The sequence below is a fragment of the Leguminivora glycinivorella genome, chromosome 15 (genome assembly GCF_023078275.1).
Source record: "Leguminivora glycinivorella isolate SPB_JAAS2020 chromosome 15, LegGlyc_1.1, whole genome shotgun sequence".
Taxonomy (NCBI): domain Eukaryota; kingdom Metazoa; phylum Arthropoda; class Insecta; order Lepidoptera; family Tortricidae; genus Leguminivora; species Leguminivora glycinivorella.
The window spans coordinates 10,060,632-10,077,364 of NC_062985.1; the positions used below are offsets into that span (position 1 = coordinate 10,060,632).

The 16,733-nt window shown below is 37.9% G+C and overlaps 1 protein-coding gene across 1 annotated transcript in view; it reads right to left on the reverse strand.

The window, feature by feature from the left end:
• The window catches only part of LOC125233970 (alpha-tocopherol transfer protein-like), a 28,254-nt gene extending 19,713 nt beyond the window's left edge, over window positions 1–8,541 (reverse strand). Inside the window, exon 1 of the mRNA XM_048140149.1 lies at window positions 8,288–8,541. The gene's annotated coding sequence lies outside the window, so the exon portion shown is untranslated. The remainder of the gene's footprint in view (window positions 1–8,287) is intronic.
• Between the last annotated feature and the right edge of the window lie 8,192 nt (window positions 8,542–16,733).

Consider the following 16,733-nt stretch of genomic DNA (forward strand, 5'->3'; position numbering starts at 1 on the left):
TTCTTCGCCGATGGTATTCATTCTTTACCAGAACGATGGAGACAAGTAGTAGATAACGAAGGCCATTATATTTTTGATAAATGATTAAAATAATAAATTAAATAAAAATTACAATATTGGTTATGATTCGCTCATTACTTTCTTACCAACCCAATATTTTTCACCACACCAACTGATAAAGGCTTAATACTTTGATATTCGAAAACAGATAGCAAAATTGCATTTTATCCACAAGAGTACAAAGTAATTTCATACAAATTTTAACTTAATATCTTGAGCTGGCTGCTAGAAATTACCTATAAATGATGATTTTGAATTATAATTTGATTTAGTTTGATGTTTTATAGTCAGTATTTTGTTCGTGTTGGTGTGGTGAAAAGTTTTGTGTTTCACTCGGCGGCAAAGTTTGTTTAACCTTCGTGCCTTGAAACCCTCGCAACGCTCAAGATTCCACTTTTTGAATCACTCGTTACGCTCGCGTTTCAATATTGGAATCTTTCGCTTGCTCGGGCTTCAATATTGGCACGTGCGGTTAAACAACTACTTTGACCCCTTGTAAAACAAATAACTATTTGGTGATTGTTCTCGCGAAAATGGCCAACGGCATCATTTTCACTTTTTTTATGACAAAAAATTACAAGTTAGTAAAAATGGCTGAAAACCGTTATTTATTACAATACCTTGTTGGTTACTTGCATTTACATGTTTGACATGAAACGAGTATTTATAATTCACAAGGCGAGGTCAAGAAGATACCGGTATTATTTACATTTCATACTTATTAGGTACATTGACATGATTGACAGAAGAAAGAAACATTACGTTAATTTGAAATAAACGATTGATTGATTTATTGATATTTAAATGAAGCCTACGATTACGAACATAATGACATTCATTGCATGTTTGATCAGAAATATTTTTAACCCCCGACGCAAAAACGAAGGGATGTTATAAGTTTGACGTGTCTGTCTGTTTGTGTCTGTGTGTGTGTGTCTGTCTGTGGCATCGTAGCTCCCGAACGGATGAACCGATTTAGATTTAGTTTTTTTTTGTTTGAAAGCTGAGTTAGTCGGGAATGTTCTTAGCCATGTTCATGAAAATCGGTCCACTATGTCGCGTTCGGGGGTTTTTTCAAAATTTTAATTTTGTGGTTAGATTATTCCTAATGTCATTATCCAAAGAGGAAAATGGGAACTACGTTTTTATGGAGCACGCCTTCCCCTTTCCTCCTACAAATGTCATATTATGTCATATGTGTGCTGATCAATAAAAATAATAACAATTAAAACACTTCAATTGGGAGACCAAAAAAGACAAATATGTACTTTGGTTTAACTATTTGTACGGACTAGAAGCCAAAAACCTGATTGTATGGTCAACAAAGTCACCTTTGTTTTTTTAGCACAGATAATTTTATGAGTGGAAGAATACACATAGGTCATAGACAAACAAATAAAAAATAACATGAGACTGCAAGGCAAGTACAGCCAACTGTAGAACCTTTTCACAGTCAACGTCAAAAGTGACTTCTATGGCCTGCAATGCACGATGTCAATAAGACGGGGTTCCAGAGTGGCCTATGATTCAAATTGGTTGACTGTACATATTTTAAGCTAGGTTTAAGAATAAACTTGACACTAAAGACGCTATACAGGCTGTATTAGGTATACTTTACTCGTATCAAATCGCTGCATTCGTTTGCACTGGTTTGGCCAGATTACTACAGAGGTAAGAGGCACAGAACACCCCACTAGAAGCCAAATGCAAGCGATATTGTTCGAGACGCAAATCACCAATCCTTGCGGGGTGAGGCGGGCGCGCACGGTGCTGCCATTTGTCGTTTCAAATAATGGCGCGCCTTTATGATTAGCAGTAGGGATGGGAATGGGACATGTCTATTATAGACAATGGTACCGGTACCAGAACTGTGGTGAATTTGTTTTGCAACAAATTATAATATTATAATTAAATTATAATAAGGCCTAGTTACCCTTCGGGTTGGAAGGTCAGATGGCAGTCGCTTTCATAAAACTAGTGCCTACGCCAAATCTTGGTAGTAGTTTCCAAAGCGGACCCCAGGCTCCCATGAGCCGTGGCGAATGCCGATGCCGGGATAACGCAAGGAGGATGATAATTGTGATAGCATCTCAATAAAAATCATTCTAGTAACTAATAACTAAACTGTGCATTTTTACTTACGTTTACTAAGTTAAATAACCAACTAAATATTTTAAACTAATCAATGAACTAAATACCACTACAGACTCTACAGATTCTAAATAATTATTCACTATTACAAATCTGCTTTCTTTTATATTTCATAAAATGGTAGCACATGGTACGAACGGCAGTACGAAGTTCCCGCAACAGACATAAACTAACATGGCCCCATGCCTAGTCGTTTACGTAAAAGGGATAGCATATCACATTGTTAACTCGGTAAAGAGGGATGGACGCGCCTCGGCGCCGCTCAGCACAACCATGTTGACCAGTATAAATGAACTCCGCGGACAATAAACAATATTCAACAAAATAATTAATTTGACTTAACTGTGTATGTATGTATGTATGTATGTATAAACTCTTTATTGTACAAAACACAAAACACAAATATGACACAGGATAGACAGTACAAAGGCGAACTTATCCCTTTAAGGGATTTCTTCCAGCTAACCTTTGAGTAGGTGAAATGTGATGAAGAATGGTAGACAAATATAGCACTTAGTACAACAGTTTATAGGAAAGCCCATAAAAATATAAAAGAGACTAAAACAAAAAATAATAAAATAAAATTGGAATAAAAGGTACATCAAATATAAAGAATATATAACAATATATATAGTAAATAAATATATATTTATATATAGTATCTATAACTAGTTACAAACAAGTCATCCATGTTCCGATAGCCACAGCTTTTTTAACTGCCCCTTGAGCGAGGCAACGGACTGCGATTTCCTTAAGGACGGAAGCAACTCATTCCAAAGTTGAACCGCTCGCACTGCAAAAGATTTACTATACGCACGGGATTTATGATGAGGTGTTGCCAGTGCAAGATTAGAACTAGAACGTAGACGATGGCCACTACCGTCCGCCATAAATTTAAATTTTTGTGAAAGATAAAGAGGAGACGAAGGATTAAACAGAACATTAAATAGGAGAGAAAGAATATGCAGATCCCTGCGACGGCGGATGGGAAGCCACTTGAGTTGACTGCGAAAGAGGGAAACATGGTCGAATTTCTTTAGCCCGAATATAAATCTTATGCACACGTTCTGGAGGCGTTCAAGTTTGTCAAGCAGTTCCTGTCTTAGATCGAGAAAAGAAATATCGGCATAATCGAGAAGAGGAAGTAAAAGAGACTGAGCCAACATAACCTTAGTCTGATGCGGGAGGAAGTTCTGCAGACGCTTGAGGGAATGTAGAGAGGCAAAAATCTTACGACTTATTTCGGAGACTTGAGGGTCCCATGAAAGCGTTTGGTCCATAACAATACCGAGGTTTTTGACAGTGGAAGAGAACGGAATCGGAGTTCCCTCGAACAATATATCTGGTAGAACCTGGTGAGGCAGTTTGGAGATGGAGTAAGGACTACCAATGATTATTGCTTGCGACTTTGCGGTGTTAACTTTCAGCCCAAACGATGATGCCCATTCACTTATTGCTTCCAAGTCAGAGTTAATTTGGCCTACTAGAGAACTGACGTCGTCAAGGTTTGACGCTGAATATATTTGTAAATCGTCCGCATAAAGGTGATACGAGGATTTCAAACGCTTAGTAATGCTATCAATAAAAATGGAAAATAGTAATGGTGACAGTACACCTCCTTGGGGGACACCGGCCAAAAGTTCAGTCCATTCGGAGACCTTGTCATCAATCCGGACTCGCTGCCGCCTCCCAAAAAGGTAGCTACGGAACCAGGACAGAGATATAGGGGAAAAATTAAGATTATTAAGAAACGCAAGAAGTATATCGAAGTCCACCGTATTAAAGGCACTACTAAAGTCCAAAAGAACCAAGATAGTGACCTTTTTATTTTCAATATTATAACGAATATCGTCAGTGACCTTAACCAATGCTGTGACTGTGCTATGCCCGGGGCGGAAACCCGACTGAAGTGGATTAAAAAGGTTATTTTGGTTGAGATGTGAAGTAAGGCGTCGATTAACAAAGTGTTCAATAACCTTGGAGAGAATAGGCAGAATAGAGATAGGACGAAATTCGGAGATAGAAGAAGGGTTGGAGACTTTTGGGAGAGGAATTACACTCGCGAGTTTCCAGATAGAAGGAAACATACCGGACGAAAAGGAAAAATTAATAATATGAGATATGATGGGGGAGATAAAGTCTGCTACGAGCATAATCATATCTAAACTAAGATTATCCTCCCCAACGGCTTTCGTTTTAAGTGACTTGAGAATAGCATGTGTTTCTTCGGGTGAGATATTACCAAGCTCAAAGGTAGTACAGTTTGGGTGCCGGGAGTTAGCTAGAAGAGCTAAAGATTTTTCTTTTGTAGCAGGGATAAGATTAACGGGCGACGAGCTAAAGTGCAGATTAATATTGTCAAGGTCTGGGACATTCGCAAAATCATTCGGAGCTTTGCCTACCCCGAGGGACTTCAGGAAGCTCCATAACCTAGTGGGGGGACATTCGTCAATTGTTTTATAAATGTACCTACGCCTAGCATCTCTGCAAGCCCTATTGCAGCGGTTTCGTAGCTTAACATAATTTTGATGGTTGGTCTCTGAAGGCTTATGTCTAAGCTTTATTCGAGCGCGATTCCTTTTCGCCATCAGTTCCTTGATGTCCGGGGTAAGCCATGGCGCAGGGAGATGTTTAACACGCATCGGTGTTAAAGGAGCGTGTTTGTCAAAAGCCGCAAGCAACAAACCATTAAAAGTATCTATCTTCAAGTCTACGTCAGGGGCCTCTTCCAAATCCTTCCAACATATCTTATTTAGGTCAGCGAGAAGCGCCTGTCGATCCACATTCTGAAGATTGCGTCGCATAACTATTTTGTGCCGGCGTTTGGGGGGGCTGTGGAATGTTATTCCATCTTTTTTACATGTAGAAGTGTTAGAAGACTTGCCACACCACTTTATGCTGTAAGAGACCATTGTTTGCAACCAAAATTGATTATTTAAGATTTTTTCCCGAGCGGACACGGACACTGTTAGCGGGTCGTATACTTGGGCGCTACTGATCGGTGTCGCACGCGTTCAAACTTTTATAAACCTGATTTGTCGTATGCTTGGTGACCGCGAGTCGCCCTGTAAGGGCCATCTTGTTGTATTGATCTGTGCATCTGTATCCTCTTACCAGTGCGGAAAGATTTTCCTTCGCATTCATACGTAAATGAACGAACGTGTCATGCTATTTCAGTCAGTCTCAGTAGGTACAAGACGTTCTGACACTGTTTGAACTAGCATGACAAATACGAAAGTTTCCGGAAAAATACGAAGGAAAACCTTTTCGCACTACATCTGTACCTAAGTCCGTTTTCACATTATCCGATCCGATATCAAATGTCGGATCGACATCTCATACATTACAGGTGCCATCTTGGATTTTTTCCATTGAAATCCTTCAGACATCCGATATCGGATCGGATAATGTGAAAACGGACTAAGGGTATTCGGATTTAATATCCGTAGTGCACCTACATAGACTGCATAACACTTCTTGCTCACACACTGCTGCGGCTTTACGGTTCCGTATCAGTGGGACAACCGCATAAGCTATCTATTTACAAGGTTACAGCTATCAAGTATGTACCTAGGAAACGTTTATAGCTATCCATAACAGTCTGTCTAATAAACAGTGTCTGTATAGGCACGTAATGTAAAGCTAATGGCCACTGCGCTCATATAAGTACATAGCCGGTGTTATGTAATTGTGATCGGAGGAACTGAAGCATTACCTTATGTGTGGCATAAATGGCATAATGAAGTATTGTTTTGTTGTATGCCGGATTTATACACAAAAAAAAGTCTATGGTAAAAAAACTCTCTCAAAATTTGACTATGTGACGTTGGCTAACAATAATTATTTAATAGCTTATTAATTGAAGCTGGATAGCGCATCAGATTATTGTCGCAATTTGGTCCCGTAGACAAAACGAACCCATAAAGTTTCTCTCTCCGTTTTTAAGTTATATTTAGTATTTTTACTTTGAACTATAGAATCATACAAGTTCCATAAACGACTGCGGCAAAACTGGAATTTATAGATTTGCATTTGATATCGTGTTGACACAGCTGACATTAACGCCGTGGCTTGCGTGGGCGACGGTCGCGCGATGGTCGCGCGACGGCGATGCGACGCATACGAAATCAAACCTTATCGATATGGAAGTATGAGACGCGACGGCGACGGTCGCGCGACCGTCGCCCACGCCACGCAAGACACGGCGTAAGTATTCTGCATCTCACGCGCACCAATAACGGCAATAACGCATTCGATATTGATTTGCATTTCAATGTTTCGTAAAAACATGACACTTTGGGCTGCCAAAAGGTACGTTACTTTGAACAAAACCATCATATCCGATCCATATCGTATCATGATCTAATTTTTGACGTAGGTATAGACGTAGGTATACAGATTGAATCGGCCCGAAAGTAAAATGTTTTTCGGAAACAGAGTTACAACAAGAAACTTGTCACATTAAATGCTACTGTAGGTATAGAGATCATAATTTACATACAAAAATAATGGCCAGGCAATTATGATTATGAGAGTCATGAGGAAGTCATTTTTCAGGGTCAATCCACCAAACCAGTTAGGTAAAAATTGTTTATACCTATTCAAGAGGAAAAAGCGGAAAATTTAGTACAGGACGCCATTGTATGTAGCTATTTGTGTATAAAGTCTGCCCTAACTATACAGTCGCCATACAATCAGAGCTTCTAAGTCCAAGGTGCTCACAAATACCTAGGACCCCTCTATTCCCAAGGTGTTAGCCAGCGTTCCCACTTAAGCGTCGCGTGTCTCGGGGCGCGCAACGGACGTCCGCGCCACGCCGCCTGAGTGTAATTCAAAAAACGTCTCCTCAGTACATTTTGTATAGAAAGGACGTAAGGCGCGGCGGCGCGGCGCTCGCCACGCCACCTGGGGCGCGTCTTACGTCCTTCCTATACAAAATGTACTGAGGAGACGTTTTTTGAATTACACTCAGGCGGCGTGGCGCGGACGTCCGTTCCGTACCTCAGGACACGCGTCTCTTAAGTGTGGCCGGTGCCTTAGAAGCACGTGAAGATATTTCTGAGTGACTGTATTTGCACCGTTTGGAATAAAACTATGCAAAGCGTAATTAAGAACCCTAAAAAAACTTGATATTAAATGATGTCATGGCCACACTTTTCCACAAAACAATTTTTTTTTGCAAATGAATGAATGCTATTGAAATTATTTGCGTACTCAATAGGACTCGTACCTAAGATTATTTATTAATAACCGGCTCTCATTGATTAAAAAAAGGTTAATACATGCTATTGTTAAATCTGCATGTGTTATAATTATTTCACATCAATTATACTTGCATTAAGTGTTTTTATATTTATTATACTATTAAATGCTATTAATGTAATTATAGGAAAACTATTAAAACAGCCACTAGTGACGTAGGTATAGTTTATGAATAACTAACAGGTTTTTAAACATTTAATTTTGTAACTTATTCTCAACCCAATAAAGTCCATATCAAACTCGAAGCTTGAACGGTAGTATGATTTTTGTTATTAAAGACCTTATGATTCATACATTATGTTAATTCTGTATTTGAAGGTGCAAAAAGTGGTAGAAATATTGTAGGTAGTTATACCTCTGAAGTTCATATATTTTTGCAGCAATAGCAGCATGGACCACTTGCTCTGATATAAATGATGCTAACTGTACCTGCTTTAGTTTATGTACAGCCAACCAATTTGAATCCTAGGCCACTGTAGAACCTTTTCACAGTCAACGTCAAAAGTGACTTCTATGCCCAATAATGCACGGTGTCAATAAGACAGGATACCAGACTGGCCTATGACTCAAAACGGTTGACTGTACCTACCAATAAATATTAAACAAAGAAATTAGAGAGTACTTATTTCAATGAATTATTCATCTGTTTACATCTATTTATCATTGCCTCCTGCTCTTGTGCACCACATTAGCCCAACTGACAAATTTTAATATTTACTCAGATTCGCCGAAAATGCAGGTCTAGGTCACACTGACTCTTAAACAGGTAGATTAGCTTAAAACTTTAAGATATGCCCTTGATTTTACAACTTACCAGTAGTACTTTGGCTTCTTCAAAACAAAACACTAAACACTGAATGAACAAACAGCATACAGTCAACAAAACACTATCGGATCTCCGGCAACGGATGTTTACAAGGTCGAGTGCGTGGGTGGACGCGACTGGTGATGCTGACGGGTACTGTAATACTGAACCGAACCGAACTAACAACTTGTACAGCGCAAGAGTTGGTAATCGCGCAGACAGGTTTTGTAAGTGCCATTCAAAGTGGAAAGATATCAGATTGATTTCAATATCAGCGCGGGAGCGATGCACGTACGGACGATTACGGGTCGGTATCGGGTTTTTGTTTCGCGTCGGGTTTTAGGTTGGAGCCTTAATTAATGAGGAAAATCAATTAGGAATTAGGACTGGGAAGTAGCTATTAAGTATGTACATCCGCCCCAAAACTCGAATATAGCATTTGACTAAGAATTCGAGGGCGTATTACGACTAATCAAACTGAGTCAAATTCAACAGAGAGATTTCTAAACCACTTTTCAAACCTCCTTCAGCAGTCAGACTAAAATATTACCTACCCATTACCCAATGATGATGATGATTGGTAATTGGTACTATGAGTAATAATTAACCGAAAGTTAATCTGGCAGGGCCAGTGTTGGTCTGACTCATAATCATAGTCACTACATCTGACCAAAGAAATCCACATCCACAGCTGAAAAGGGACTCATAAAAGTCGTTAGGTTTCTTATGTGCAATGCAAGTCTTATCAACGATTTACAGTTGCATAATGTGCTTTAGACCTAACTGACCAACAGTAAAATATGTACCTACATAGGTATATGGATATTTAAAAATATTTAAAGCGGGTTACTCACGTATTAAGTCGATATAGCGCTCTCGACATGTAAAGACGGGGTCGCTACTCTTGAGAAAGGTTCTCGAAATTGAACCGAAACATGTCGAACGCTATATCGACTTAATACGTGAGTAACCCGCTTAAAATATTTTTAAATATGTATGAGTCTCACGGAAGTTTTATAGTTAAAATAGGTATATGGATCTAAGAACAGCAAGAACTCTTTATAAAACTTGAAACCCCTTACACCTCGCCAGGCCCGGATCTTAGGGGGGAGCAAGCCAGAGCCCATGCCTCGGGCGTCAAGTCCACATGTCAAGTTCGACATTTTTTAGTTTTTGTCCCCTCTCTCGAAAAAGTCTAGATCCGGTAATGCACCTCGCTACTCGCTAAGGACGCTAAGAGATAAGAGATGTTGTCAATATTGGATGAAATGAATGGCGTTGCGGCATTTTATACCTGCAGTCTATGGCGAAAGTTCAATCTTAAATCGTATAAGGCCCTACACGTACAATATAATAATGCATTTAGGGCGCTGATGGGGCTGCCGCGATACTGCAGCGCATCGGGGATGTTCGCGGAGGCGCGTGTGGCATGTTTTAAAGCTACTATGCGCCTGCGGGCTGCATCTCTGGTGCGGCGTGTGCGCTCCAGCTCCAACAGCGTCATGTCAATGATTGCGAACAGGTTTTGCCCTTATGTCGCATTTTGTTGTGGGCTTCATGCATCACCTGTGGTTGACACAGTGAGGAATAACTATAGATAAGGGTTATCCTATCAGTGTGTCAATCACAGCTGCTTGACTTTTTAGTATGTGTGTTGTGTCTGTGTATTTTTTATATTTTATTGTAAATTATGAGTTGTGTTACTTGAAATAAATAAATTTTAATTATTATTTTTTTAATTTGATTGACTTCGTTGCTCCTAATTCAACAATCGCTAATTCACATGCATTTATTGCATCTTGTCGAAAACCTCAAAAACAATTTACCGGAAAAATAGGAAGTGAAAGCTAAGATGACAAAGAGCGGAAAGTTCTAGTTTGTGAATATAATTAACACCAAGTACCTACTTACTCGTGTTGCCGTATCAAGAGAAGCTGCGAGAAATAAATACTTGAAGCACTGGTTCATGATCAAATGTTTGCTACTCTTGAAACATCCATCTTGTCTGAGCAACACGGATTCATGAGGAACAACAGATCAACAATAACAAACATTTTGTCTTACACTAATATACTATTCGAGTCTATGGATAAAAGACAGCAAGTGGATGTAATATTTACTGATTTTAGAAAAGCATTCGATAAAGTTGACCACTTGCTTCTTCTTGAAAAGCTCGCGTACAATGGTATCCGTGGAAACCTTCTGCGATGGTTCGTTTCCTACCTCTCAAATAGGTATCAAGTCGTTGTCATTAATGGATTCGCATCAGAGCGCAAATTAGTCACATCAGGGGTAATTCAGGGATCCATTTTAGGCCCACTCTTATATACACTGTTCATTAACGATATTAATAAACAATGTTTCAAGAATTGTCAATTTCTAATGTTCGCAGACGACCTAAAAATATTTAAAACAGTCAAGTCCATTGATGACAGTAATCTACTTCAAACCGATGTAAATGGTTTTCTCGAATATTGTTCCAAAAATAAGCTGCAATTAGCTAGTGAAAAATGCTTACAAATGACATTTACAAAAAACAAAAAACGGATTATCAACGCTAAGTACAAAATTGGTAACGATGAAATTAATAAAGTGTCAACGGTACGTGATCTTGGCATCTTATTCGATGATAAACTTGACTTTCAATTGCACGTGGAGCGCATCATTTCTAAAGCGTATCGAATGCTAGGTTTCGTTTTGAGAACAGCTAAGGTTTTTAAAAAATCTTCAAGTTATCTCCTGTTGTACAAAACGTTGATTAGACCCCACTTAGAATATGGCTCAGTAATCTGGAACCCACTTTATAAAAAATATTCAAATGCTATTGCATTTCTATTGAAATGGTTCAAAAAAAGTTCTTGCGGGTATTACATAGGCGATTGACAGGGAAACGTTTATTTTACATTGACCTATTACAGTATTATAAGTTGGAGTCACTAGAGAATAGACGCGAATGCTGCGATGCAATTACTCTTTATAATATCTGCAAAGGGTATTATAATTGTATGGAACTGCTTCAGCAGATACGGTTCAGAGTCCCAGCTCGGTGCAGCTCCCGCTCAAATGCTTTGTTCTCGGTTACCACCCCTTCTAGTAATGCTGGGTTGCGAGCTCCCTTACGTCGTATTTGTAACTCTTATAATAAAGAATTTACATCCATTGACATCTTCAATCTCACAAAGCCTGAATATCGTCAGCATATAATTAATATTAGCCTCAGCGGCAAGCCTGGTTTCCGTCAGTAACATGTCGTCCTCAGTATCGCTATTGTTGTTGGCATCATTATTATAACCCAAGTAACAATTTCTGGTCCTATAGTGGTCGAGAGCACCAAATTAAATCACATTAAATGGTCCTATAAATAGTCTATATTGGTACTGTAGAGCCGATTTGGCGCAATTATGCAGCCATTTAGTGATATAATAGGGCTATAGCAGTATCATCCGTGACGTTTAAGGTCTATAATGGTGATGTGATGATGACTATTGTGCTAATTTGTTGACATAGAGGACACAGTAACGCTATTATAGTATCAATTTATGCTATAGTAGCATTTGAGATTCCGTTATACAGGTTTTTTGTTCTGTAATAGCAGTTGCCGTCCCTTTTAATGCGAATGAATGAAATTTCTAAAATAATTTAATGTGTGTAATATTTAACAAAAACTGTTCTAAACGAGGAACTTTATGAAAAGTGGCGTGTGAACTTGTGAAGTTTAGTGTCAATCAAAATAATTTGGATTTCGTATAATTCCATCATTACTGCAAAAAGGTATGCGATGGAAATTTTACCGTTAAAAGAATATTAGTTTAATGGAGTATTTTAACTGCGCCCTCGATTTATACCTGTTTTGAATAAAATAAATAAATATAATTTAATACAATAAAATTATTAGCACCATAGTTTCTACTATGGATCCAAGAAGTAAAACATACGCTTTTATAGTTCGACTATGTCACTTATCATACGCATTCACTGCCATAAGCCCGCCATTGTGGATTCAATTAGGGTTGCATGAGATTTTAACTATGATCCAGTTTAACTTATAAGTTCTTTATATAGAAAACAATACTTGTTTTCAATGTTTTACTATAGAAAGATCTTCTAAACAGTTTTTTTTATTATAAAACATATAGTAAACTCAGCTATAACGCTATTGTGTTTTAAAAGAGATACCGAAACCATTATTCCACAGTTCTGTGATATAAAAGAGTCATTGTGACGTATACGGCGATGAGATATAAAAGGCATTAGAAAACGACTATTAACGCTTTTCAAAGCTATATAGACGTATCCTGAAAACTTCATTATACAGCAAAATAGCTCTATAATGGTATTCATATCACTACTACAGTGTTAATACTGTAGCAGTGTTTTCCAAAGCCACTATATCCCAAAATAGTGGTATAGTTAGGTTTTAATTTCTGTTAAAATACGACTACTAAAAATACTATAAGCGGCTTGTTGGGAACCTAAATAGCGCAAATTGATAGCATAACAGTGATTCCTAACACTATTATACAATAATATTGTTCTTTAGTAGGTTATTTGATCCTGTTATAGACCAGGCCTATAGCGGCTCTATAAAATGGTGATATAAACGTTTACATCACTTACTAATAACACCTTTTAGCTGTATAACGCAACAACTATAGCGGCTTGTCGGGAACCTTAATAGCGCAAATTGATTGCATAACAGTGATTTCTAACACCATTATATAATAATATTATTATATAGTAGTCATATTTGATCCTGTTATAGATCAGGCCTATAGCGGCTCTATAAAATGGTGATATAAACGTTTACATCACTTCTTAATAACACCTTTTAGCTGTATAACGCAACGACTATAGCGGCTTGTCGGGAACCTTAATAGCGCAAATTGATTGCATAACAGTGATTTCTAACACCATTATATAATAATATTATTATATAGTAGTCATATTTGATCCTGTTATAGATCAGGCCTATAGCGGCTCTATAAAATGGTGATATAAACGTTTACATCACTTCTTAATAACACCTTTTAGCTGTATAACGCAACGACTATAGCGGCTTGTCGGGAACCTTAATAGCGCAAATTGATTGCATAACAGTGATTTCTAACACCATTATATAATAATATTGTTCTATAGTAGTCATATTTGATCCTGTTATAGACCAGGCCTATAGCGGCTCTATAAAATGGTGATATAAACGTTTACATCACTTCCTAATAACACCTTTTAGCTGTATAACGCAACAACTATAGCGGCTTGTCGGGAACCTTAATAGCGCAAATTGATTGCATAGCAGTGATTCCTAACACTATTATACAATAATATAGATCTATAGTAGTCATATTTGATCCTGTTATAGACCAGGCCTATAGCGGCTCTATAAAATGGTGATATAAACGTTTACATCACTTCCTAATAACACCTTTTAGTGGTATAAGCTTATAGAGCTAAAAGGTGTTACTGGAGGCTTTTATACGACAGGCGGTCACGCCGAAAACTTTTATACGACATCTATAGTACCTTTTGGCGTCGAAAACCAAAATTATAGCACTAAAATGTTACTTGGGAATTACCTAATGTTACTGTTAATATTGGGTGTCAGTTACTTCAAGTTGTTCGTACCGTGAGCTTGTAAACCGCTTGTTAATTATATTTATATAAGGTGAAATACCCCATAATGGACGGTGATGCCATTATGGACAAAAAAAACACAAATCCTTAAAAATAAGTATCTAAAATTAGTTTCTAAAAACTGACGGCTATGTACCATAAACTAGAGTTGTAGAGCTGTTTCATTTTGAAGTTTCAATTAATTCGGTTATTTCTGAAGGATTTGGCGACAAGATAAAATTCATTAGTTTACTGAAAAAAATATCATGACGAATCCTTCCTTAGTAATGTTGCTAAGAGAGTTGAGTTCATGTATAAAATAATAAAAAAATAATACTCGGTGTAAACTTGAATGCGTTTTACTTACTGCATTAGGCATGAGATAAGGTATAAAACATACTAGTTTGTTGCTCCAAAGATATAAAGAAATGGCGTTATTTTGCGAGTGTCCATTACTGGAACCGAAAAACTGCCTACCTCCTATGATGGACGAGGAACAATTTACAAAACCAAAATTTACAAGAAACAATCCTATGTTAAAATAACTCAAACTAATTGTATTTATGGTATATAATATTGACTCATTGAGTATCAGTTGGCTTTAAAAGTAAAATTTTAAACTTATTTCACTGTCCATAATGGGGGTATCCATTACTGGAGAACTGCCGTCCATAATTGGAGAAAAAACACCTATTTTTAATTTGTTAACTATGAAGAAACCAATAGGAGTATCCATTCTGCAATACACTTGAAATGTAAAAGAAGAATAGGACATTCAAGATTTAACACGCTTAGCGGTAGAATTTTTACATTTATGAGTGAAATATCAAAAAGAGGCGAAAATTTTTCTTAAACTGTCCATGATTGGGTCCGTTACCTTACATGTGTGCAAGCTTAGTACCTTATGCCTTGCATGTAACTTTTTTTTTCTTAGTTAAGTCCGTTTACCTTAAGTATGTTTTAGTGAGAACGTTTAAGGAAGTACGTGAACGAATCTCGATGTATTGTTGCTAATGTAATCTTTATTATCCTGTCACATACTTCTGTTGTATCTCCAAGAAATAAAAATAAAAAAATAAAATTATCGTATTAGGGAATGCAAGTAGGTAACAACAACAACCTTACTTGCAATTACCTTGCCTAATTGTTTAAGGTTAATTACTTAATAATGCATTATAGTTAATCATAGTTAATCTATTCTGCGATCTGCATATTAGACTAGCTTACTCGTACTATTAGATACTGAACTAGATAGCAGTGGCGGGGCGTGAAAATTTTCGTTGGTAAAGCCGGAGGGGTTTTGGCATCTGTTTTGAATGGACTTATACAGATACTAGATAATTTTAGGGAACCCGTTGGGAATCGAGTTGTATCGACGCTCCGCCACTGCTAGATAGGTACATTTGTGATAGATGTACCGGTCTATAATCATCCTCCTTGCGTTATCCCGGTCATGTGAGCCTGGGGTCCGCTTTGACAACTATAATTACAAGATTTGGCGTAGGCACTAGTTTTACGAAAGCGACTGCCACCTGACCTGACTTTCTAACCCGAAGGGTAACTAGGCCTTATTGGGATTAGTCCGGTTTCCTCACGAAGTTTTCGTTCACCGAAAACTGACTGGCAAACATCAAATGACATTCACAGATGTATCGGTCTATACATATGTATACATAGTAAAATATTACCAAACCATTGAGTTTTTTGACAAGTAGAAACGTCTGCAGTTACATACCCAGAATTGAGACAGTACTCTACACAGGACAGTACACAGATCTCTTGTAGTTAACCTTTTGAGTACATAAATGAGTGGACAAAGTTGAAAGAGGGTAACAAATGCAGCAACTTGCATAACAGAACAGAAAGGCAAAAGATAAGAGATGGATATTAAAAACAGAACCTACATAAATCATAAAATAATAGGTACTTAATTGGAATGGGGCAATCCGCGGCAAGAATAACATGAGTCACGATCACGATTTTATGGCATAAATGTTCCATATGTTCCATTTATTCACAATGCAAGTTCCAGTGATACATGCATAGATCCTTGCATTTGTAGCTGTAGTTCAAATAAACACTCAATGAAGTCGTAACTCACGTTACTTTTACGTAGATTCACCCGAATTATAGTCTGACACGACCCGGTCGTCTATCAAAGGTATAATATCTAGAGATTACATTAAACAATTGCAACACCCCACATAAAACGAACGTTTTCAAGGTGAGCCGGCCCGGGACAAATGCCGAGGCTATTTGCACGACATGTGTTTAAGCACAATAGCTGTATGCAACCCTTGTGCCCGTCATTCAAACTATCTCATGCGAAAACTATAGACATGCGCTTAACGATGTCCGCCTTCTGACCTATATTTTACTAGTGGATTGACGATACTTATCTCAAAATAAAGCAAGTAACACCTACTATACCAAGTCTACCAACGCATAGTTTGTATTTGTTTCAATAACTGAACAGGGTACGTAGCCAAATGCACAAACGCTCATGAGAATATCTGTTTCGTAGCTATCTATCTATATCGCTCTTGCATATTGGCGCGAAAGATCCAGACTGCATTTCTGTCGGCGTCTGGCGTCGACGATTGCCATTTGGCTACGTCGACTGGTAAGAAAACTTCGCTGCCTATGGATGCTTGTAGTTGTAACTACAGCTAATGTAGCTGTCTGATGTGAATTCGTGTACAACTTTTTACAAGTGCCTATCAATGCAAGGATTCTTAACACGTACTACCACATAAGTCGTACAAAACTCTCTGACTTTATTGTAAAAGGTGCCTGGAAGAGTTAAATAGCAATATTATTTACACGCGAGTTGCTCACTAGTTTT